The sequence below is a fragment of the Salmo salar genome, chromosome ssa13 (assembly GCF_905237065.1).
Source record: "Salmo salar chromosome ssa13, Ssal_v3.1, whole genome shotgun sequence".
In the NCBI taxonomy this organism is placed as follows: Eukaryota; Metazoa; Chordata; class Actinopteri; order Salmoniformes; family Salmonidae; genus Salmo; species Salmo salar.
The window spans coordinates 92,296,739-92,322,839 of NC_059454.1; the positions used below are offsets into that span (position 1 = coordinate 92,296,739).

Sequence of the window (26,101 nt, forward strand, 5' to 3'; positions counted from 1 at the left end):
AAGTTAAAGGGGAGGTATATACTGTAGTTGTGTAAAGGGAGATGTCCTATTGTTGCTACACCTGGGGAGAAATCTTAGAGTGAAAATGTCAGATTTGAGGGTTCGGCTAATGTTGTGAACAGCTTGTGAGCGAGAACTGTGAATTACTAGCTAGGTTTTCTCTCCAACACACACAGTAAATCAATTCCTAGCTTAGTAGACTTGTTATACAACTCTATTTGGGTGGCTCTAGACTTTAGCGTAATGTTATTCATGGTGAGCTGGAATATTTTGAGTGCATGTAAACAGCACAACAACAGAAGAGTAACATTTCCCACCTGGGGTTTGAGCCACAGAAATAGCCTGGATGTTTTGGTCAACAGTCCAGTCCAACTAGACGATCCTGCGGTCTGACTTAATACCCTGTACTGTAGTACAGAATATAGGCTTGGCTCCATACACTAACCCTCATCCTAACTCTAGCCTCGGGAAAAATAGCAAGTATGTAACAGTCTTCTTTGTAGTGGGGTGTGATGATGGAGTGGGCAGACATGGATGTTGCTGGGAGGCCTAATCACATCTACTCTCTTCTGTACTTTTCCACTATTAGTTAATTATGCAATTAGGTAATCAAAGTGTACATTCCATCTCTCTGATCCCGACTGCATGGTTAATTGTGTATTTTGGCTCCTGGGAAGCATTCTCAACATTCGCCTGGCTGTTCAGTTTTTCTCTGAAAATATGTGATAAAGCCTCACAGTAAGGGCTGTGGCGGTCATGAAGTTTTATCAGCTGGTTATTTTCATGCAAATGACTGCCGGTCTCACGGTAATTGTGCGTTAATTAACATAAACATGTTTAGCTTCTCCACGTATACAAGCTGCTGATGCTCGCCTTTGGAACAGCTACATTTAAAGTCTAATAAATGAATTTAATATACCGTAAATTCCGGACTATAAGCCGCAACTTTTTTCCCAGCTTTGAACCTCGCGGCTTAAACAATGACGTATATATAGATTTTTCTCGCTTTCAATTTTTTTTCTTAAAAAAAACATTCTGTGACGTGCTCAGTTTTTTGGCGGCATGAAGCTTTCATTAGACCAATGAAATTGCCGAACGGGTTAAGGTCAAACAACTTTTTTGTTTACTGTTTAGATTAAATCGAGCACTCTCAAACTTCCCATCATTCTGATTACGGTAGTCATTTTGTCACCCTCATCATGGCAAAGACACGGAGAAATGCATATGATGCAGCTTTCAAGTTGAAGGCGATTGATCTGGCTGTTGGAAAAGGAAATAGAGCTGCTGCACGGGAGCTTGGTCTTAATGAGTCGATGATAAGACGTTGGAAACAGCAGCGTGAGGAATTGACTCAGTGCAAAAAGACAACTAAAGCTTACTGCTAATTTTTTATTTTTTGTGACAAGCCGTGTTTCGTTAAAGCCTATTTATTTTTGTTACAAGCCGTGTTTCGTTAAAGTGCGGCTTATTTATGTTCAAAATAATATATATTTTTTAATTCAGTGGGTGCGGCTTATATTCAGGTGCGCTTAATAGTCCGGAAATTACGGTACACCATCACAATAAGTACATCTTTTATTTTAGGCAGGTTTAAAGAAACATCATATGAAGAAAATGTATTTCAGAAGAACCGACTATGAGTCTGCCTACTGTATTGAAATGAAGGAGGCAGGGAGTACGGCTCGAACCCTCAACATTCTGGCCTGAAGCCCAGTCGATATCTGAGCTTATAAACCAGGGTCACTACACAACTCCCTTCTTTCAGAAGAGCGCGTCCTTTGCGCTAAACCTCACAGGACACCGTTTTATAGGAACGCGCTCACCGGCCAAGGATTGTTGTGGATGTGAGGTCCGATCACTTCCGACACCAATGTAATGAAACAGGCAGGGAGCGCGGTTTGAACGCTCAACCTTCTGGGCTGAAACGCAGCACACCATCGACTGTGCCAAGGAGTTCCATAAAAGCATGCTTGAGTGGCAGAGTCGATATCCGCACTTATAAACAAGGGTCGCTATAGTATGCTATCTGGCTATGCACCATGCCATAGACTGTAGGCTAGTTCATTTAGCTGACAAGATAAGCTTATAAATCCTGTGCCATTATGTTATATTATGATTTTATTGTAAGAATAATATATTTGAATAAAATGTAAAGCATATTTTTCCCATTCTGGATCGAGTGAGCATATTCATCAGGAAGTGTATAGGGGATATTGTTCCAACCATGTCGATTAAAACCTATCCAAACCAAAAAACGTGGCTAGATTGCGGCATTCGTGCAAAACTGAAAGCGTGAACCACTGCATTTAACCAGTACAAAGACAAAGTTGAGTCGTAATTCAATGGCTCAGACACAATATTTATGTGGTAAGGATTCCAGACAATCACAGATTATAATGTGAAAACCAGTCATGTCGCGGACACCAACGTCTTGCTACCAGACAAGCTAAACACCTTGCTTCAAGGGAAACTGTGCTGCCAAGGTCACTCCCGAGGACTGTGCGCTCACGTTCTTCATGGCCGATGTGAGGTAAGACATTTAAGCGTGTTAACCCTCGCAAGGCTGCCGGCCCAGACGGCATCCCTAGCCGCATCCTCAGAGCATGCACAGGCCAGCTGGCTGGAGGGTTTACAAACATATTCAATCTCTCTCTATCCCAGTCTGCTGTCCCCACTTGCTTCAAGATGTCCGCTATTGTTCCTGTAGCCAAGAAAGCAAAGGTAACTGAACAAAATGACTATCGCCCCATAGCACTCACTTCTGTATTCATGAAGGGCTTTAAAGAGGCTAGTTAAGGAACATATCCCCTCAACCTTACCTGACACCCTAGACCCACTGCAATTTGCATACCATCCCAATAGATCCACGGATGACACCATCGCACTGCCCTATCCCATCTGGACAAGAGGAATACCTATGTAAGAATGCTGTTCATTGACTACAGCTCAGCCTTCAACACCATATTTTTTACACAAGCATTTTGCTACACCCGCAATAACATCTACTGACTATGTGTTTGCAACCAATAAAATGTTGATTTATGTTGAGCATAAAAGTGATCATTTGAAAACAGGTCCTATACACAAGATTTAGTTATTTGGCAAATTTAGTTGTGAATAATACAAACCTTAGAATGTCTTAGAAATCAAAACAAACAGTGCCTTCGGAAAGTATTCAGACCCCTTTGTCACGACTTCCGCCGAAGTCGGCCCTCTCCTTGTTCGGGCGGCGCTCTTCGCTCGGAGTCACCGGTCCTCTAGCCATCATCGATCCACTTTTCATTTTCCATGTGTTTTGTCTTGTTTTTCCTCACACCTGGTTTCAATTCCCTCAATCACTTGTTGTGTATTTAACCCTCTGTTCCCCCCATGTCTTTGTCTGGGATTGTTTATCGTAAGTGCTTGTGCACGTGTTGATTGGTGCGCGACTGGGTTTTGTACCCATATCTTGTTATTTTTATGCCGTTGGTTTTGCTATTAAACTGCTCCGGCTATTACCAAGTTCTGCTCTCCTGCGTCTGACTTCCCTGCCACCGGTTACACACCCCTTACAGAATCCCAGACCAACTATATGGAGTCAGCAGGAGCAGGTGCCCCTGGAATAGGGGTGGAGAAGCGCGTCCAGGAGCATGCGGCGATGCTCCACCATCTCGGCGCTGCCATGGACCGCATTGTCCAAACTATGGACCGCTGGGAGAGACAGCGAGTTCCTCCAGCGCCTCCACCAGCACAACCAGGGTCTCCACTACTCGCCCACCCTTCACCCGGTGCCAGTGGGATTCGTCTCGCCCTTCCCCGGGAGTATGACGGGACGGCTGCACGCTGCCAGGGTTTCCTATTACAGCTCGACCTCTACCTGGCAACCGTCCACCCGGCTCCTTCAGGTCGTGAGAATGTGTCCGCCCTCGTCTCGTGCCTCTCTGGGAAAGCCTTGGAGTGGGCCAACGCCATGTGGGGAGAAGGAGATGCAGTGCTGGACCATTTCAAGTATTTCACCCGCCGCTTCCAGGCAGTCTTCGACCATCCACCTGAGGGTAGAGCGGCGGGTGAACGTCTCTTCCATCTGAGGCAGGGGACGAGGAGCGCCCAGGAGTTCGCCATGGATTTTCGGACCCTGGCCGCCGGCGCGGGATGGAACAATAGGGCCCTGATCGACCACTATCGCTGCAGTTTGCGCGAGGACGTCCGTCGGGAGTTGGCCTGCAGGGACACCACCCTCACTTTCAACCAGCTGGTGGACCTGGCCATTCGGCTGGATAACCTGCTGGCCACCTTCGGATGTCCAGATCAGGTTCTATCGGTTCCATCCCCCAGCACCGCCGCTCCGGTACCCATGGAGCTGGGAGGTGCTGTGCGTAGGGAGACTGGAGGAGGTTCTGGCTCATGCACCATCTGTGGCCGCAGAGGTCACACTGCCGGTCGGTGCCGGGTTGGTTCCTTTGGGGATCGAGGCAGCAGGCAGGGCACTCTGGCGTCATCCCAGGTGAGCCGGCACCCTTCTCACCCAGAGCCCTAAGTTGCACACATGTTTTTGTATTTTCTTTCCCTGAGTTTTCCCCGTATTCCCAGCGTAAGGCACTGGGCCATTAGGGTCAGGGTTGATTAGGGAGGCCACCACTCCTCTGGGTATGGTGACGCAGGGGGGTCACAAGGAGAGAATTAGTCTCTTCCTCATTGACTCTCCTGCGTTTCCCGTGGTGCTAGGCCTACCCTGGCTTGTTATGACCCCACTGTTTCTTGGCAACGGAGGGCTCTCACGGGGTGGTCGCGAGAGTGCTCTGGGAGGTGTTTAGTGGAAAGTCCAGACCAGGTCTCCACCGTGCGCATTCCCCCCGAATATGCCGATTTGGCTCTCGCCTTCTCCAAAAAGAAGGCGACTCAATTACCACCCCATCGACGGGGCGATTGTACGATAAATCTCCTGGTAGACGCTGCACTTCCCAGGAGTCATGTGTATCCCCTCTCACAGGCGGAGACGGCGGCTATGGAAACATATGTCCCTGCGTCAGGGGTACATTCGGTCCTCCACTTCACCACCCTCCTCGAGTTTCTTTTTTGTGAAGAAGGAGGAGGGAGGTCTGCGCCCGTGTATTGACTACCGAGGCCTAAATCAGATCACGGTGAGGTACAGTTACCCGCTACCTCTTATCGCCATGGCGATTGAGTCAATGCACGGGCCGCGCTTCTTCACCAAACTAGATCTCAGGAGTGCTTACAACCTGGTGCATGTCTGGGAGGGAGACGAGTGGAAGACGGCGTTCAGTATGACCTATAGCATTATGAGTACCTCGTTATGCCGTACGGGTTGATGAATGCTCCATCAGTCTTCCAAGCCTTTGTAGACGAGATTTTCAGGGACCTGCATGGGCAGGGTTTAGTGGTGTATATTGATGACATTCTGATATACTCCGCTGCATGCGACGCTGCATGTGTCCCTGGTGCGCAGGGTGCTTTGTCGACTGTTGGAGCATGACCTATACGTCAAGGCTGAGAAATGCCTGTTCTTCCAGCAGTCTGTCTCCTTCCTAGGGTACCGCATTTCCACTTCGGGGGTGGAGATGGAGAGTGACCGCATTTCAGCCGTGCGTAATTGGCCGACTCCCACCACGGTAAAGGAGGTGCAGCGGTTCCTAGGGTTTGCCAATTACTACCAGAGGTTTATCCAGGGTTTTGGTCAGGTAGCGGCTCCCATTACCTCACTGCTGAAGGGGGGCCCAGTACGTTTGCAGTGGTCGGCTGAGGCGGACAAGGCTTTTGGTCACCTGAGGGCTCTGTTTACCTCGGCTCCCGTGCTGGCCCATCCAGATCCCTCTTTGGCATTCATAGTGGAGGTGGACGCGTCCGAGGCTGGGATAGGAGCCGTGCTCTCTCAGCGCTCGGGTACGCCACCAAAGCTCCGCCCCTGTGACTTCTTCTCGAAGAAGCTCAGCCCGGCGGAGCGAAACTGTGACATGGGGGACTGGGAGCTGTTGGCTGTCATCAAGGCTCTGAAGGCGTAGAGACATTGGCTTGAGGGGTCTAAACACCCTTTTCTCATCTGGACTGACCACCGCAATCTGGTGTACATTCGGGCAGCGAGGAGAACTCTCGCCAGGCAAGGTGGGCCATGTTTTTCACCCGTTTAGTTTTTTCCCTTTCCTACAGACCAGGTTCCCAAAATGTGAAAGCAGACATACTGTTCCGACTGTATGACACAGAGGAGCGGCCCATGGATCCCACTCCCATACTCCCGGCATCCTGCCTGGTGGCGCCGGTAGTGTGGGAGCTGGATGCGGACATTGAGCGGACGTTACGTGCAGAGCCCGCTCCCCTCCAGTGTCCCGCTGGGCGTCTGTACATTCTGTCTGCTGTCTGTGACCGGTTGATCTATTGGGCCCACATGTTTCCCTCCTCTGGTCATCCTGGGATCGGTCGGACGGTGCCCTGTTTGGTTGGGAAGTACTGGTGGTCTACCATGGCCAAGGACGTGAGGGTTTATGTTTCATCCTGCTCGGTGTGCGCCCAGTCTAAGGCTCCTAGGCACCTGCCCAGAGGGAAGCTACATCTCTTACCCATTCCACAGTGGCCTTGGTCGCACCTGTCGGTGGATTTTCTTACCGACCTCCCCCCTCACAGGGAAACACCACGATCCTGGTCGTTGTGGATCGGTTCTCTAAGTCCTGCCGTCTCCTCCCTCTGCCCAGTCTCCCTACGGCCCTACAGACTGTGGAGGCGTTGTTTACGCACGTCTTCCGGCACTACGGGGTGCCTGAGGATATAATGTCTGATCGAGGTTCCCAGTTCACTTCGAGGGTCTGGAAGGCGTTCATGGAACGTCTGGGGGTCTCGATCAGCCTTACCTCAGGGTTTCATCCCGAGAGTAATGGGCAGGTGGAGAGAGTGAACCAGGATGTGGGGAGGTTTCTGCGGTCGTATTGCCAGGATCGGCCGGGGGAGTGGGCAGCGTTCGTGCCCTGGGCCGAGATGGCTCAGAACTCGCTCCGCCACTCCTCCACTAACCTCTCCCCCTTCCAGTGTGTACTGGGGTACCAGCCGGTTCTGGCGCCTTGGCATCAGAGTCAGACCGAGTCTCCTGTGGACGACTGGTTCAGGCGCACGGAGGAGACATTGGACGCCGCCCATGTTCACCTTCAGCGGGCCGTGCTGTGCCAGAAAGCCAGCGCAGATCGTCACCGCAGTGAGGCCCCGGTGTTCGCACCGGGGGACCGGGTCTGGCTCTCGACCCAGAACCTGCCCCTCCGCCTGCCCTGCCGGAAGCTGGGTCCGCGGTTTGTGGGGCCATTTGAAGTCCTGAGGAGAGTGAGCAAGGTTTGTTATAGGTTACAGCTTCCCCCTGATTACCGTATTAACCCCTCATTCCATGTGTCTCTCCTCAGGTCGGTGGTGGTTGGCCCGCTCCAGGAGTCTGAGGTGCGGTAGGTTCCTCCGCCACCTCTGGACATCGAGGGGGCCCCGGTGTACTCAGTTCGCTCTATCCTGGATTTGAGGCGTCGGGCGAGGGGCCTTCAGTACCTTGTGGAATTGGAGGGGTACGGTACGGAGGAGAGGTGCTGGGTTCCGGTGGAGGACGTGTTGGACCCTTCAATGCTGTGGGAGTTCCACCGTCTCCGTCCGGATCGCCCTGCGCCTCGCCCTCCGGGTCGTCCCCGAGGCCGGCGTTGGCGCGCTGCTGGAGCTGCACGTCAAGGGGGGGGTACTGTCACAACTTCCGCCGAGGTCGGGTCCTCTCCTTGTTCGGTCGGCGCTCGGCGTCACCGGTCTTCTAGCCATCATCGATCCACTTTTCATTTTCCATGTGTTTTGTCTTGTTTTTCCTCACACCTGGTTTCAATTCCCTCAATCACTTGTTGTGTATTTAACCCTCTGTTCCCCCCATGTCTTTGTCTGGGATTATGTATTGGAAGTGTGTCTAGAGTGATACTGTTTTGATGATGAGTGTTTGTGATTTTCAATTGCATTTGCGTTGATGTCAGTGATTAGAGGGTCAATAAAGCATTGAGTTCCAGGCCGTTAGCGACCTGATGGTCGTTAGCGAGTTGGGTACTTCCGCTGTGTTTACCAACGCTTGTCCAGAGTGTATAAGAAGAGTTTGCCATGACTCTGCGGTCATGTGGAATTTGACTGCGGTCATGACTCATGACTTCCAGTGTGGTGGTAATATGGTCACCGCAAAGCCCTACTCATAGCATTCAGCACTTGAATATGAGTCGATCTGCTTGAGTCTAGTTGTTCTCATGGAGTAGAGTTTCCTGTCTGGTTACAGAGTACGGACTGAGGAGAAACAGGCCTTGTCTGCTGGCTCAGTCACATCTTCACTTCTCCTCTTCCCAGACTCTCCAAGCTCTGCCCTGCTCAGCCGTCTTCCCATGATCCTCCCTGCCTGGGGGATTTTGCGGCCAGTGGGTGACACATCTCTGGTCAGTGTCGTGGTGGTGGGAGGAAATTACACGCCACAGTTTCCTGTGGAGGGATCAGTGGATAGAGCAGGTTTGGCAGTCTATCACTCACTTCCTCACTCACAGCTGTCACAGACAGACCTGACTATCCAAGTGGGAGGGGGTGGGGGGGTCTCAAGACCTAGCAAAACCATCTCTTTAAGCTTGAGGTGTCAGAACATCAGGACATCACTCGTTTGATTTCCTCCTAGTTATGGCCATTTCTGCTGTGCTTATTGGCAAGTTTCACAAGTCTTATTTTCCCAACAGAGTAGGCTATTCACAAAGTACTCTAGTATCCAAGGCTGGACTCAAACTGTCATTTTGTCTTTTTTTGTCTTTTTATTTTCCCATGTTAGCTTTTGTTTGTTTTTTTTCCCCTCCCTCCTATTTACGATTAACAAACAAAATCAGGTCAACATTAATCCAAATTTCAATGATGATTACCGTCATTCAGACTTGTCTGCCTTGCTAACAGACACTGTACATCTGGAGAGTTGTAATTGCTTGAAAGAATGTTAGGAGATAATACAGAGCATATCGTCGTGTCTGATAACCTCATCTCCAAAACAGGACTTTTCAGGGAAAAAAACACATTTTCCTATTTTCCTACAGGTCCCCTGTGGGAATCAAACCCACAGCACTGCAAGCTCCATACTCTACCAACTGAGACACAAGAGGATCACCACACGGGATCATGAAACTTCAGAAGCTATTTTGAATACATGTTATTGGTTCTAGAGTCATGAAATGTTCACAGTACATTTAGGGGAGTTACTGCTTTCAATAAATGTAAAAAAGAAATGAAAATATGCAAAAATGTAGTTACAAGGATTTCATCAGACAGCGACAATATGGGGTTTCCCTTACCCCTCCACCAGCTCCCTCCATCCCTCCCTTTCTCTGAGGACCTTTCTGTAGACAGGGTTGAGTAGCTCTGAATGTGTTAATAGTAGTGTGTGTGTGATGTGACAGTTATTTAGTGCTAGGGGAGGTATGTGAGACCGTGACAGGCAGGCCTGATATCCACAGGCTCTCTGTGCAGTGAGTCAGAACAGGTAGGAGTAGGGCTCAGACATATTACTGTTTTGAGGTTAAAACCTCCTATATACACACTTTTTCAAAGTATTTATTTTTATTATAACGATCCCCATGAACCTTTGATTATACTGTATCTATAGCAGTCATGCTTTTAGTTTCACATTTGGTCACTACTAGTAGACATGCATGCGTGTTTACGAGACCAAGAGATTTTCTCACTCCGTCTGTGACTTGAGTGATACTACAGAGTTTTCTGTAGCTTGATTCCTGTCCTGTCAGCAGCCCTAGCAGAGCCCAGAGCCTTGCCCCGCCTGCTGCATGGCTGTAACAGCAGGCTCAGAGAGATTGAGTAAAAGCTCTTTAATTTATTACTGTTCCTTCTCCTTGACTAAATATTTACCCAGCATCCCATAGCAGCTTACAATAACACTATGTGTTCCCTGGCCACTGCTGCCTGGGCTGGAGGGGCAAGTTTTCACTGGATGCCCCATGACATGGGCTGTGTCCTTTGCCCTGTGCCATATGCACTGCTACAGGCTTGAAAGAGCCCTAGCCCTGGGACATGCCCAGGACATGTTTGTGATTTTTAAATGGAGGAACCCAGAAAACGTTATTACGTTATGACGAAATATAATCAATTCACTTGTTTCACTCTCATTGATTTAGACCCTCTTCCCAGCTAAGAACGAGACACCCTACCAACCCATCACTGGTGGTATTCTCCACTCTGAAGAGGTTAGGACAAGGGTGGGCAATCATTTTGGCTCGAGGGCCACATCAGGATTTTAAGAATACAGGGGAGGGCCACAAATATTGTTTTTTGGAACTATTGTTTTTTTTTAATCTGCAACCTCCCGCAGACCAGATTGAATGGGCTCGCTGGCCAGATCCGTCCCTCGGGCCGTATGTTGCCCACCCCTGGGTTAGGAACAAGTCCATCTCTTGCCATATCACTACTATTACTCATGGGCAGAAAATGTCGACAGACAATATCAATTATCCAGCCGACCTTGATCTAGTTATTTAGACTAAAGAAGGATTATTGAGGATGACAGATCAGGCTCTTGAACCCATTACGTGGGGTTGATTAATCATAAAATGGGACTCAAGGAGGTCTCTCAGCCTTACTGGGTAGGCAGTGATTGCGTGGCTTGTTCTCCGAGCTGCTCTTACTCTATTTTGGCCAAAATTACCCAGTTTCATGTCCAGGGTTGCGAGATAATGTCCCATTGGTACTTGAGGGTGCTGCTAGGAATGGGTGACGTTCGGGTGAAAACGCTGCTCTGCTGTGCTGGCCTCAGTTCCAGAACATTACCACAGAAACGTAAGGAATGTTATGTCGTCATTGTTCTCCTCGTAGCACTCCAGACTACAAAGTGCGTCCACTCAAGGTGTGGTTTCCATGAACCTTTGCAACTTTACGATCAAGTCAGGAGATGATTAGGGTAATACAGAGACGTCACGCAATGTTCTGCACACCTTATTAATAAGGAGGCACATACACTATTTGTGATATTCATATTTTCAAGCCATAGTGTTCATATGAATTGTGACTGAATTAAGTAACATTTGGTGATAAGCCACCAACTTGTTTTTATTCTAATCACACACTGTATCCCTGCCTGTGTAAATGGACCAGAGCTGGCCAACATATCATTTGCAGTCACCGGCCTAATGGGACCTCAACGCAGCAGCAATGTGACTCTGCACAGTGTCACTGTAAACCAGTTAATCCCTAAGCCATAAAAGATGGTGCCGGGGAGATTGGCTAGGAACTGCCTACAGACTTCTAAAACACAGGCCCTATGAAAATGTTTAGAGGAGAAGCCCAGGCCCTAACAGCCTGCTAGAGCAGTTACTCAGCTTGCTTTACGAGTCCATCTTCAGCGAACCCTTTGGAGTGTGAACATACTGCCCCAGCTGGGCCTAGCTGGCTAATTGCAACCTGCCTCCTACAGACCCAGACCCAATACCACAGCCTCTATCACAGCTGGGACTGGGAGACTAGTCGCCAGCAAGTTAGGGAACTGGGAGATTTGCCTTGTGGAAATGGAATGCCACAGACAGCCTGCAATATGGTTCTTAACCAGTTTCTCCATCCTACAGTGAATAGGTTTTATTCCCTGCATTTTGGCTGAGGTTTAATGACTCAGAGAAAGGTGTTGGAGATAAGATAGAGGAAAGGAGCTGTGAAACACTGGCAGGAATGTGACACACACACACACACACACACACACACACACACACACACACACACACACACACACACACACACACACACACACACACACACACACACACACACACACACACACACACACACACACACACACACACACACACACACACACACACACAGAGGGAGAGAAAGTATCAGTTGTTTATTTCCATGAAGGATCAGAGCAGCTGTTCGGGGCTGGAGTTGGGCCACTTGATCCTCGGAACACAGCAATTCATAGCCTGATCTGACTGTACAGAGGTCATCACACAGTGGTTCAGGTGTGTGTATTAGTCTGTGGGTGTGTTGGGTGTGTGTGTGTGTGTTGGGTGTAATATAAATAGAACTTTACTAGGATAATAAAGTCAGGAATAGTTGTGCTTGGGGTAGATCTTTATCAGACCCTTTCGAGGATGAAACCTAACCCTAACTCTGAGCCTGGTCATGCACCACAACCCCCCTCCCCCAATTGAAAATGTGTGAAATCTCCATTGATGTCCCAGGGATCAGCATTATAAGCTCTGAGCCCTTTAATCTGTTTTTGTCCATGCATGTATGATAGTGTGGGTTTTTGCGAGGTTGCTTTTGTGTGTGAGGGACTGGAGGCTCTTCCTCTATACTGAGGAAGAGCCTCCAGCCTCATAACCAGGTGCAGAACAGGAAGCTAGGCTTAACACGGGAAACAAACCAACATGGAGTCTGCTGCCATCCAACATCAGGAAATGACCACATAAAACCTTGAAACCTGCACACCTTTAAGAATGTATTCAGGAAAACCCTTTATATGATTGTAATAAGTAACACAATTGCATTATGTGATTTGTTGGCACAATGATGGTTGATTTACCATCACTTACCATGAATGACTTAGGTAGAATAGCTAAGTCAGTGTGATTTATTGGTCACTGTTAGGAAGGTTCTTTCCCAAGGGCTCTACAGTGCAAACATTTTACTGGCATATGGGCCAAAACATTTTGCTGTGAAACCTGGAATTTTTATTTAGGAGCACCAGTGCGCCTAGAAAAACGAAGAATTCTAGCTTTAATATATTTTTTCAACTTAGCCGCGCACGTGCTCCTTATATAAAAAAAAAAAAGGTCTGCGTAGAGCCGCCAATGGGTGAAATCAGAAGAATTTGGTGCTCTGCATACAGCAAACAGGATTCGCAAATTTCAGAAGAGCTTTTCCTGGTGGTTGAAAACTTGACTGTCACGAAGGCACTATCTTTGGTTTTTCTTCATTCCTCTTCATCTCTCAGCTACTCTCGATCTCCCTCTTCCCCTCTCTCTCTGTCTCTCCCCTCACCTTTCACTTTCCCCTCCTGATGATGGGGTGCAGAAAAAGGGCTGAAATATGTCATGTCAACAGTAATCAAATCTCCCTGTAATCAAAGCTTACCTCATGCCTGTATTTTGGGCTGGGAGAAAAAAGACCCCACTTCCCAAAGCTCAAGTAGAGGTCACATTGCTCAGTTTAGCAAAAGTAAGAACTGATTGTTATTGCTTGATTTTCAAGAATATTTAGGAGCTCTTAAATTAGATAATTTGACCCAAATATGAACTTAGTTCTTGGTTGTCACATTTATCACAGTTAGAAAAGTGAATTTACTTCTTGTGGTATGCAAAATGTATTATTTGTAGGTTAAGAGAGTTACCAGATGTTGTCTTAGTTTTAATCTCAACACAGAGAGAAATTACAATTTGCCAGTTTTTCATTTAACATTGTGAACTTTTGAACATGAAAAACAAATCACTGTGTCCAATAAACAAGTTCAAAGAAAATGGATTAAGCAATATGAGGGGAAGTATTATAATGCTAAAATAAAATTAAGTTAGAAAAATGTGCAAAGGCCAAGTGGTAGAGAGGACTGGAAATAAACGGAGAGAGAGAGACGTTGAGGGATAAACAGTCTGGATACGTGTGTGTGTGTTATCTCAGGCTGAAGGTACAGTGCATTCGGGAAGTATTCAGAACCTTTTGATTTCTTACACATTTTGTTATGTTACATCCTTATTCTAAAATGGATTAAATAAAAAAAAATTGCATCATTAATCTACACACAATACCCCATAATAAAAAAGTGAAAACAGGTTTTTGGAAATATTTGCAAATTTATTAAAAATAAAAAACAGATACCTTATTTACAGAAGTATTCATACCCTTTACTATGAGACTCGAAATTTAGCTCAGGTGCATCCTGTTTCCATTGATCATCCTTCCATTGATTGGAGTCCACCTGTGGTAAATTCAATTGATTTGACATGATTTGGAAAGGCACACACCTGTCTATTTAAGATCCCACAGTTGACAGTGCATGTCAGAGCAAAAACCAAGCCACAAGGTCGGAGGAATTGTCCGAGCGTTCCGAGGCACAGATATGGGGAAGGGGAAGAGTACCAAAAAATATCTGCTGCATTGAAGGTCCCCAAGAACACAGTGGCCTCCATCATTCTTAAATGGAAGAAGTTAAGAACCACCAAAACTCTTCCTAGAGCTGGCCGCCTAGCCAAACTGAGCAATCGGGGGAGAAGGGCCTTCATCAGGGAGGTGACCAAGAACACAATGGTCACTCTGACAGAGCTCCAGAGTTCCTCTGTGGAAATGGGAGAACCTTCCAGAAGGACAACCATCTCTACAGCACTCCACCAATCAGGCCTTCATGGTAGAGTGGCCGGATGGAAGCCACTCCTCAGTAAAAGGCACATGACAGCCCACTGTCATCAGTTTGCCAAAAGGCACCTAAAAGACTCAGACCATGAGAAACATTCTCTGGTCTGATAAAATCAAGGTTGAATTCTTTGGCCTGAATGCCAAGCGTCACGTCTGGTGGAAACCTGACACCATCCCTAAGGTGAAGCATGGTGGTGGCAGCATCATGCTGTGGGTATGTTTTTCAGTGGCAAGGACTGGGAGACTAGTCAGGATCGAGGGAAAGATGAATGGAGAAAAGTACAGGGAGATCCTTGATGAAAACCTGCTCCAGAGCGCTCAGGACCTCAGACTGGGGCAAAGGTTGGGGCAAAGGTTCACCTTCTAACAGGACAATGACCCTAAGCACACAGCCAAGACAACGCAGGAGTCTCTGAATGAGTGACCCAGCTAGAGCTTGGACTTGAACCCGATCAAACATCGCTAGCGAGACCTGAAAATAGATGTGCAGCGAAGAATGGGAGAAACTCCCCAAATACAGGTGTGACAAGCTTGTAGCGTCATACCCAAAAATAATCAAGGCTGTAATCGCTGCCAAAGGTACTTCAGCAAAGTACTGAGTAAAGTGTCTGAATACTAATGTAAATGTAATATTTTTTATTTTTTATACATTTGCAAACATTTCTAAGAACCTGTTTTTACTTTGTCATTAATGGGTATTGTGTATTGATTGAGGGGGGGAAAACAATTCAATACATTTTAGAATAAGGCTGTAACGTAAAACAAAATGTGGAAAAATTCTAGGGGTCTGAATACTTTCCGAATGCACTGTATATCGCTATCAGCGTTATCGCTCGGTTCCAGCTTAATAACGTCCCTCCACTTAGTATGGAAGTGCTTACGGCCCTGTTTCATCTCTATCATCAGTACACCACCACTTGTTCCACTCCTCTCTTTTCCTGGCAATATTATTATTTTGTTTTCTTGCTCTCGGTCTTATCTTTTCCCTCCCTTTATCCCTCCATCTCAAATACCTTCTCTCGCTGACTGAAAGTCCCTTGTTGCTATATTTGACCATTTATTTATTTGGTTATTGTTTAGAATTGATGAATGTTTACATACATAAATACTGGTTGTCTATGTTTGAGTGATGGGAAGTCCTTTACCTCTGTGTTAAAAGCTGTCTGTTTGTGATTTATCTTGGTAGTCTGGTTGTACTCAGCACAGGTAAAGCCAAGGTATGCTGGCCAGAGCTCACTGCCAAGTCACACAGGAATGAAGCAGGTAGAGGGCAGAGGCAGATATGTCTTTATATCATAGAATAGAGAACCCTCATCACTATCATTCCAGTCTGGTTATCTTCAGTTTCAAATTTAACCTCACTACTAGCTGGGCTGTACAGATGTTCATCTCTAGAGTTTTTTTCTCATGCACTTTCTGAGCAGCTTTGTTTTTTTGTGCTGAGCAGCATAAGGTTATAACTCTCTGTGCCATTCCATGCTGAAGGCACATTGGGGCAATGCCAACAGTACAGACCTGTGGGCCTTGGCACACACAGCCACTCTACCACCACAGGAGCTGCTGCACTGTAACAAACTGAGTAAGCAGTAAGCACAGAGGAACCATATTTGATGGCAGGGAGGCCATCTTGGAAACACCTTCAGGCAGGCTGACTGGACATTGTTAGGGAGCTGAGATGAATGTTGGTGGCCACTAGCTTTTATCTCAAACTTTACCATAACCCCATCGAGACTCCTAAAGAGAGATGGCGCTGGAGGGAATAGCGGCCGTTTTCTTTCCTCGATGCTCTTAACTTTTTTGTACATAATGTTTCCGTGGATAAGCCGCCTCTACCCTCCGTTCTATTGGCGAACGTGCAATCACTTGAGAATAAACTGGACGAGCACCTGTTCGAGACTTTCCTATCAACTAGTTTTTCTATATATCAGCAGGACAGAACGGCAGCTATGAGTAAACTCAGGGGAGGGGGCATGTGCCTTTTTGTTAAGAACAGCTTGTGCGTGATCTCTAATATTAAGGAAGTCCAGAGGTTCTGCTCCCTAAGTTAGAATACCTCATGATCAGCTGTAGACCATACTATTTACAGAGACAGTTTTGAAAAAAAACGGTCTATTTACCACCACAAACTGATGCTGGCATAAAGACAAGCTGTACAAGGCCATAAGCAAACAAGAAAAGGCTCATCCAGCGGCGGTGCTCCTAGTGGCCGGTGATTTTAATGCAGGAAAGCTGAAATCTGTTTTATCTCATTTCTACCAGCATGTCAACTGGGCAACTAGAGGCGAACAAACTCTAGATCACCTTTACTCCACATACAGAGATGCATACAAAGCTCGCCCTGTGGGGCGAATATGTTCCGGGATTCATCTGATGGCATTGAGGAGTTTCCCACATCTGTCACCAGCTTCATTAATAAGAACACTTACGATGTTGTCCCCACAGTGACCGTACGTACATATCCCAACCAGAAGCCATGGATTACAAGCAATGTCCGCACTGAGCTAAAGGATAGAGCTGCTGCTTTCAAGGAGCGGGACACTATTCCGGACGCATATAAGAAATCCCGCTACTCCTTGCAATAAACCAGCAAACAGGCAAAGTATCAATACAGGACCAAGATCGAATCCTTCTATACTGGCTATGACGCTAGTCAGATGTGGCAAGGCTTGCAAAATATCACAGATTACAAAGAGAAACCCAGACGCAAGCTGTCCAGTCACGTGATCTTACCAGATGAGCTAAATACCTTCTATGCTCAATTCGAGGCAAGCAACACTGAACCATGCATGATAGCACCAGCTGTTCCGGACAACTGTGTTATGCCACTCTCCGCAGCCGATGTGATTAAGACCTTTTTAAACAGGTTAACATTCACAAGGCTGCAGAGCCAGATGGAATACCAGGACGCATAATCAGAGCATGCACTGTCCAGCTGGCATGTGTCTTCACTGACATTTCCAACATCTCCCTGACCCAGTCTGTAATACCAACATTTTTCAAGCAGACCACCATAGTCCCTGTGCCCAAGAACACCAAGGAAAACTGTCTAAATGACTATCAACCCGTAGCACTCATATCTGTAGCCGCCATCATTCCAGACACCCTGGATCCACTCCAATTCCCATACTGCCACAACAGATCCACAGATGACAGAATCTATTGCACTCCACACTGCCCTTTAACCTGCGTGAGAATGCTGTTCATTGAGTCCAAGCTCATCACTAAACTAAGGACCCTGGGATTAAACACCTCCCTCTGCAACTGGATCATGAACTTCCTGACGGACCGCCCCCCAGGTGGTGAGGGTAGGCAACAACACATCCGCCACACTGACCCTCAGCACGAGGGCCCCTCAGTGGTTCGTGCTTAGTCCCCTCCTGTACTTCCTGTTCGCCCAGGACTGCGTAGCCGCGCACGACTCCAACACAATCATTAAGCTTACCAATGACATAACGATGGTAGGCCTGATCACCGACAACGATGAGACAGCCTACAGGGAGGAGGTCAGAGACCTGGCAGTGTGATGCCAGGGAAACAACCTCTCCCTCAATGTCAGCAAGACAAATGGAGCTGATAGTGGACTACAGGAAATGGAGGGCCGAGCACACCCCCATTCACATTGACGGGGCTGAAGTTGAGAGGGGTCTAGAGCTTAACCTGATATGGATAGGGGGCAGTATTTTCACAGCCAGATGAAAAAACGTACCCGATTTAAACTGGTTACTACTCTTGCCCAGAAACGAGAATATGCATATAATTAGTAGATTTGGATAGAAAACACTCTGAAGTTTCTAAAACTCTTTGAATGGTGTCTTGTGAGTACAACAGAACTCATATGGCAAGCAAAAACCTGAGAAGAAGTTAACCAGGAAGTGTAGGATCTGAGAAATGTAGGTCTTCTTTCTAGTCCCTTTCGAAACTACAGTATCTGTGCTGTTACGTGACACTTTCTAAGGCTTCCATTGGCTGTCTAAAGCCTTCAGAAAGTGGATTGAGCCTTCTCCTGTCTCTGGGCAGAGTATAGGAGCTCAGTTACTGAGTGGTCTGCCTGAGGACAAAGAGATTGGATATGCGCATTCCCGAGAGCACGCTGTTTTTCTTTTCCTCCTTGAATGAATACACTATTGTCCGGTTGGAATATTATCGCAATTTTACGTTAAAAATACCATAAAAATTGATTTTAAACGGTGTTTGACATGCTTCTAAGTACGGTAATGGAACATTTTGACTTTTTGTGTCTCGAATTGCGCTCGCGCGTTACCCTTTGGATAGTGACCTGAACACACGAGCAAAACGGAGGTATTTGGACATAACTATGGATTATTTTGAACAAAAACAACATTTCTTGTGGAAGTAGCAGTCCTGGGAGTGCATTCTGACGAAGATCAGCAAAGGTAATACAATATTTCTAATACTAATTCTGAGTTTAGGTTGCCCCGAACTTGGTGGGTGTCTGAATAGCTCACCGTGATGGCGAGCTATGTACTCAAAATATTGAAGAATGTTCTTTCGCCGAAAAGCTATTTTAAAATCTGACACAGCGATTGCATAAAGGAGTACTGTATCTATAATTCTTAAAATGATTATGTATTTTGTCAACGTTTATGATGAGTATTTCTGTAAATTCACCGGAAGTTTTCGGTGGGAATACATTTTCTGAACATCACGCGCCAATGTAAAAAGCTGTTTTTGGATATAAATATGAGCTTTATTGAACAAAACATACATGTATTGTATAACATCATGTCCTAGGAGTGTCATCTGATGAAGATCATCAAAGGTTAGTGCTTCATTTAGCTGTGTTTTGGGTTTTATTGATATATATGCTTGCTTGGAAAATGGCTGTGTGGTTATTTTGGTCTATGTACTCTCCTAACATAATCTAATGTTTTTCTTTCGCTGTAAAGCCTTTTTGAAATCGGACAACGTGGTTTCGATTCAGGAGAGGTTTATCTTTGAAATGGTGTAAAATAGTCGTATGTTTGAAAAATAGAAATTATTGGATTTTTGAGGTTTTGTATTTCACGCCATGCGATCCCATTGGCTGTTGGCTAGGGAACGCCTAGCGGAATGCCTAGATGTAAGAGGTTTTAAAGAGCTTAATCAAATGGCTACCCGGACTATTTGCATTGACACCCTGACTCTACCCATACCCTCACGCATAATACACTGACACTCCAACACACACACACACACACACACACACACACACACACACACACACACACACACACACACACACACACACACACACACACACACACACACACACACACACACACACACCTGCATATTGACGCCACACACACACACACACTTTCACATACTTCACATACGCTGCTGCTACTCTGCACAGAGACTCGGTACATTTATTACTTGTATGTAGCCTCATTATTTTGTGTTACCATTTATTTTATTTTATTATTTGCCATTTTTTATTTATTTGTTTTACCCTGCATTGTTGGGAAAGGGCTTGTAAGTAAGCATTTCACTGTAAAGTCTTCACCAGTTGTATTCGGCGCATGCGACAAATGAAATTTGGTTTTATATCCTTTTACACTACGTGATCTATAAATGTAAAGTGAAGTTCTGCATTGGTGTTTTTAACCTGTTGAGGACAACAGCCAATGGCATCGCACGGCGTGAAATACAAAACCAACTAAAATACCACAATTCAATTTTCTCAAACAATCAACTATTTTACACCATTTTAAAGATAAGACTCTCGTTAATCTAACCACATTGTCCGATTTCAAAAAGGCTTTACAGCGAAAGCAAAACATTAGATTATGTCAGGAGAGTACCCAGCCAAAAATAGTCACACAGCCATTTTCAAAGCAAGCATATATGTCTCAAAAACCCAAACCACAGCTAAATGCAGCACTAACCTTTGATGATCTTCATCACATGACACTCCTAGTACATTATGTTATACAATACATGCATTGTTTTGTTCAATGAAGTTCATATTTATATCAAAAAACAGCTTTTTACATTAGCATGTGATGTTCAGAACTAGCATACCCACCGAAAACTTCCGGTGAATGTACTAAATGAATGTACTACTCATGATAAACGTTGACAAAATACATAACAATTATTTGAAGAATTATAGATACAGAACTCCTTTATGCAATCGCTATGTCCGATTTGAAAATAGATTTTCGGCGAAAGCACATTTTGCAATATTCTGAGTACATAGCTCGGCCATCAAGGCTAGCTATTCAGACCCGCCAACGTCGGGCAGCATAAACTCAGAATTACTATTAGAAAAATTGGATTACCTTTGCTGTTCTTCGTCAGAATGCACTCCCAGGACTTCTACTTCAACAGCAAATGTTGTTTTGGTTCCAAATAATCCATAGTTATATCCAAATACCTCTGTTTTGTTCGTGCGTTCAGGTCACTATCCGAAGGGTAACGCGCGAGCGCATTTCGTGACAAAAAAAATCAAAATATTCCATTACCGTACATAGAAGCATGCCAAACGCTGTTTAAAATCAATTTTTATGCTATTTTTCTCATAAAATAGCAATAATATTCAAACCAGGCAACGTTGTATTCATTCAAAGAGAGAAAGAAAAAAATGGCGAGTTCTCGTGACCGTGCATCTCCAGTCTCACTGTCCCCAGGCTGACCACTTACAAACTCTGCTCCTATACTTTGCCCAGAGACAGCAGACACCCCATTCCACTTTCTAGCCGCTTTAGAGAGCCAATGGAAGCCTTAGAAAGTGTCACGTAACAGCACAGATGCTGTAATTTCGATAGAGATGCAACAGAAGGACAACAAATTGTCAGACAGGGCACTTCCTGCATGGAATCTTCTCAGGTTTTGGCCTGCCATATGAGTTTTGTTATACTCACAGACACCATTCAAACAGTTTTAGAAACTTTAGAGTGTTGTCTATCCAAATCTACTAATTATATGCATATTCCAGTTTCTGGGCAGGAGTAGTAACCAGATTAAATCGGGTACTTTTTTTTATCCGGCCGTGAAAATACTGCCCTCTATCCCAAAGAAGTTAACCTGTGAGTGAGTCTTAGCCCGCATTAGCACTGTCAGGCAATTTAGCAGATGCTTTTTTCATGCAGTCATGCGTGAATAGTACATTTTACAAATGAGTGGTCCCGGGAATCGAACCCGCTATCCATGGTCTACCAACTGAGCTAAAGAGGACCACCATAGTGGCACGTGTTGATCATGTCAACCATATTGTCATTTAGGTATTGTTAGGTCAGTGGACATATGACGCTCCTGACACATTGGCTACAGTGTTATTGATATTATTATGACTGACCCCAGTCACATGTAAAATCTATTAACTTGTAAGCTTTCCAACCTACCCAGGCCTAAATGTCCTAAATGCGTTAGGACAAAGTGGTTTGTCTGCAATGTAATGTGGTGTGGGACTTCTGGCTTGAGTTATGGCAACTGTAGTGTGTTTCGAATTTGAATTGAGAAAAACAAAGACTAGTAGTCAGGCAGCTCAGCTTGCCAAGGTAAACCCCCGGAGTCTAAAATCAAACAAATGTGTGTACTGTATGTGTCCTGTCTGCAAAGGTTGGAGGATTTCATACAGAATGGAGGTATTGAGGGTATAGTGTTTTAGGATGAAATGGAAACCGTATGTTGTCTTGAAGATATGGAGCATGAAAATGGCTTCATGTTACTGGAGTGGAGTTCAACATCCGTTTGTGAAAGAAAACCTCTAGCAAAGTGTTTAGAAGTTCACTAAGGATGGTTGACAGTCTAGGGAGCATGCATTTCCTACCTCAGTCACTGAGACAATGTCCTGGGATGTTCACTCTGATACAATGTCTGTGAATGTTGGGTCGCCTTCACTTGTCATACCTTTGACCTCTATCCTCTTCCATCCCCAGGTCAACACCAATTTCCACTGTCGCCAGGCCCACGCCCCAGGAATAGACACTTCCTGTCTTACCTTCTCCTACGACGGTACAACACTGGCATCTCGAGGAGGTGAGATCTATCAGCCTGCCTCACTGCCTATGCTTTCCTGATTCATTCCTACTACAGTACACCACCAATCTAACATGAACATCAGCATTGCCTGACTGTGCATTCAACAGCACTGTACTGTAGCTCTTTGCCTGTGTGTATATACAATGGAGCGAGTCCCTCTTCTCCAGCCCTGACTCAGCGCTTTCAGGGAAGCTGTAATGTCTGAACACGCATCCTACATTCTCTGTTGTTTCAGCGGGGAAAGAGCTAATCTTTTTCCCCAAGTGCAAATAAAGACTGCCAGTCTGTCATCATCAGCAAAGCTGTCCAGCACACATTCTATACACAGAAGCAGAGGGGTTCCCCTGGAGTCTTAATGAGTGTTCTGTTATAGCCGTATGTCCCTCTAAGCTGGACTGTCTGCTTGGCCCACCAAGCCTCAGACTTCGATATGCCTGTGAGGACTCTCTCATCGTGGTGCCAGTGTTCTTAAACCATTATAGTTCCAGGAAGGTCACTGTTGAGTTAAGAACACTGTACCAGAATTACCAGGCCATGTGACCTATAGTATGTAACACAGGAGAGAGTTGTACTTCAGACCACCATTAAATAATTACAATAACTCTTGAATAACTCCCATGTCAGGTGATGACACTCTGAAGATCTGGGACATCCCTAATTTCAAGAAACCTCTTCCAGCTTAGACAATGGTTCCGGCGCCGACAGAGATGGCCGCCTCGCATCGCGTTCCTAGGAAACTATGCAGTATTATGTTTTTTTATGTGTTATTTCTTACATTGTTACCCCAGGAAATATTAGGTTTTATTACATACAGTCGGGAGGAACTATTGGATATAAGAGCAACGTCAACTCACCAACATTACGACCAGGAATACGACTGTCCCGAAGCGGATCCTCTGTTTGGTCCACCACCCAGGACAATAGATTGGATCCCAGCCGGCGACCCAAAACAACGGCGCCTCAGAAGGGGCAGACGGAGCGGTCTTCTGGTCAGGCTCCATAGACGGGCACATCGCGCACCGCTCCCGAGCATACTACTCGCCAATGTCCAGTCTCTTGTCAACAAGGTAGACGAAATCCGAGCAAGGTTGCCTTCCAGAGGGACATCAGAGATTGTAACGTTCTTTGTTTCACGGAAACATGGCTCACTCGGGATACGTTATCAGAGTCAGTACAGCCACCCGGCTTCTTCACGCATCGTGCCGACAGAAACAAAACTCTCTCTGGTAAGAAGAAGGGCGGGGGTGTATGCCTTATGATTAACGAGACGTGGTGTGATCATAACAGCATACAGTAACTCAAGTCCTTTTGTTCACCTGACCTAGAATTACTTACAATAAAATGCCAAATGCATTATCTACCAAGAGAATTCTCCTCGATCATAATCACAGTCGTGTATATCCCGCCCCAATCAGACACATCGACGGCCCTGAAAGAACTACATTTGACTCTATGTAAACTGGAAACCACATATCCTGAGGCTGCATTTATTGTAGCTGGGGATTTTAACAAGGCTGTTCAACGCTGGTCCGAACAATCGGATTCCGCGCTTCAAGATTGCTTCGATCACGTGGACTGGGATATGTTCCGAATAGCGTCGGACAATAACATTGATGAATACGCTAATTCGGTGAGCGAGTTTAGTAGGAAGTGCATCGGTGATGTTGTACCCACAACGTCTATTAAAACATTCCCCAACCAGAAACTGTGGATTGATGTCAGCATTCGCGCAAAACTCAAAGTGCGAACCACTGCTTTTAATCAGGGCAAGGTGACCAGAAACATGACCGAATACAAACAGTGTAGCTATTCCTCCGCAAGGCAATCAAACAAGCTAAGTGTCAGTATAGAGACAAAGTAGAGTTGCAATTCAACGGCTCAGACACGAGAAGTATGTGGCAGGATCTACAGTCAATCACGGACTACAAAAGGAAAACCAGCCCCGTCGCGGACCACGATGTCTTGCTTCCAGACAAACTAAACAACTTCTTTGCTCGCTTTGAGGACAACACAGTCTCACTGACACGGCCCGCTACCAAAACCTTCCCTGCGGCTCTCCTTCACTGCAGCCAACATGAGTAAAACATTTAAACGTGTTAACCCTCGCAAGGCTGCCGGCCCAGACGGCATCCCCAGCCGTGTCCTCAGAGCATGAGCAGACTAGCTGGCTGGTGTGTTTACGGACATATTCAATCAATCCTTATCCCAGTCTGCTGTTTCCACATGCATCAAGAGGGCCACCATTGTTCCTGTTCCCAAGAAAGCGAAGGTAACTGAGCTAAATGACTATCGCCCCGTAGCACTCACTTCCGTCATCATGAAGTGCTTTGAGAGACTAGTCATGGACCATATCACCTCCACCCTACCTGACACCCTAGACCCACTCCAATTTGCTTACCACCCCAATAGGTCCACAGACGACGCAATCGCAATCACACTGCACACTGCTCTAACCCATCTGGACAAGAGGAATACCTATGTAAGAATGCTGTTCATCGACTACAGCTCAGCTTTTAACACCATAGTACCTTCCAAACTCGTCATTAAGCTCAAGACCCTGGGTCTCGACCCCGCCCTGTGCAACTCGGTCATGGACTTCCTGGCAGGCCGCCCCCAGGTGGAGAGGGTAGGTACAACATCTCCACCCCACTGATCCTCAACACTGGGGCCCCACAAGGGTGCGTTCTCAGCCCTACCTTGTACTCCTTGTTCACCCATGACTGCGTGGCCATGCATGCCTCCAACTCAATCATCAAGTTTGCAGACGACACTAGAGTGGTAGGCTTGATTACCAACAACGATGAGACGGCCTACAGGGAGGAGATGAGGGCCCTCGGAGTGTGGTGTCAGGAAAATAACCTCACACTCAATGTCAACAAAACAAAGGAGATGATCGTGGACTTCTGGAAACAGCAGAGGGAGCAGCCCCCTATTCACATCGACGGGACAATAGTAGAGAAGGTGGAAAGTTTTAAGTTCCTCGGCATACACATCACGGACAAACGGACATTTTTTCACTCACACAGACAGCATGGTGAAGAAGGCGCAGCAGCACCACTTCAACCTCAGGAGGCTGAAGAAATTCGGCTTGTCACCAAAAACACTCACAAACTTTTAGATGCACAATCGAGAGCATCCTGTCGGGCTGCATCACCGCCTGGTACGGCAACGGCTCTGCCAACAACCGTAAGGCTCTCCAGAGGGTAGTGAGGTCTGCACAACGCATCACCGAGGGCAAACTACCTACCCTCCAGGACACCTACACCACCCGATGTCACAGGAAGGCCAAAAAGATCATCAAGGACAACAACCACCCGAGCCACTGCCTGTTTACCCCGCTATCATCCAGAAGGCAAGGTCAGTACAGGTGCATCAAAGCGGGGACCGAGAGACTGAAAAACATCTTCTATCTCAAGGCCATCAGACTGTTAAACAGCCATCACTAACATTGAGTGGCTGCTGCCAACATACTGACTCATCTCTAGCCACTTTAATAATGAAAAATGTATGTAATAAATGTATCACTAGCCACTTTAAACAATGCCACTTTATATAATGTTTACATACCCTACATTACTCATCTCACATGTACAGTGAGGTAAAAAAGTATTTGATCCCCTGCTGATTTTGTACGTTTGCCCACTGACAAAGAAATTATCAGTCTATAATTTTAATGGTAGGTTTATTTGAACAGTGAGAGACAGAATAACAACAACAAAAATCCAGAAAAAAGCATGTAAAAAATGTTATA

At 46.1% G+C, this 26,101-nt stretch overlaps 1 pseudogene; it reads left to right on the forward strand.

Moving 5' to 3' along the window:
* The window catches only part of LOC106568246 (WD repeat-containing protein 70-like), an 85,137-nt pseudogene that overhangs the window by 33,303 nt on the left and 25,733 nt on the right, over positions 1-26,101 (forward strand).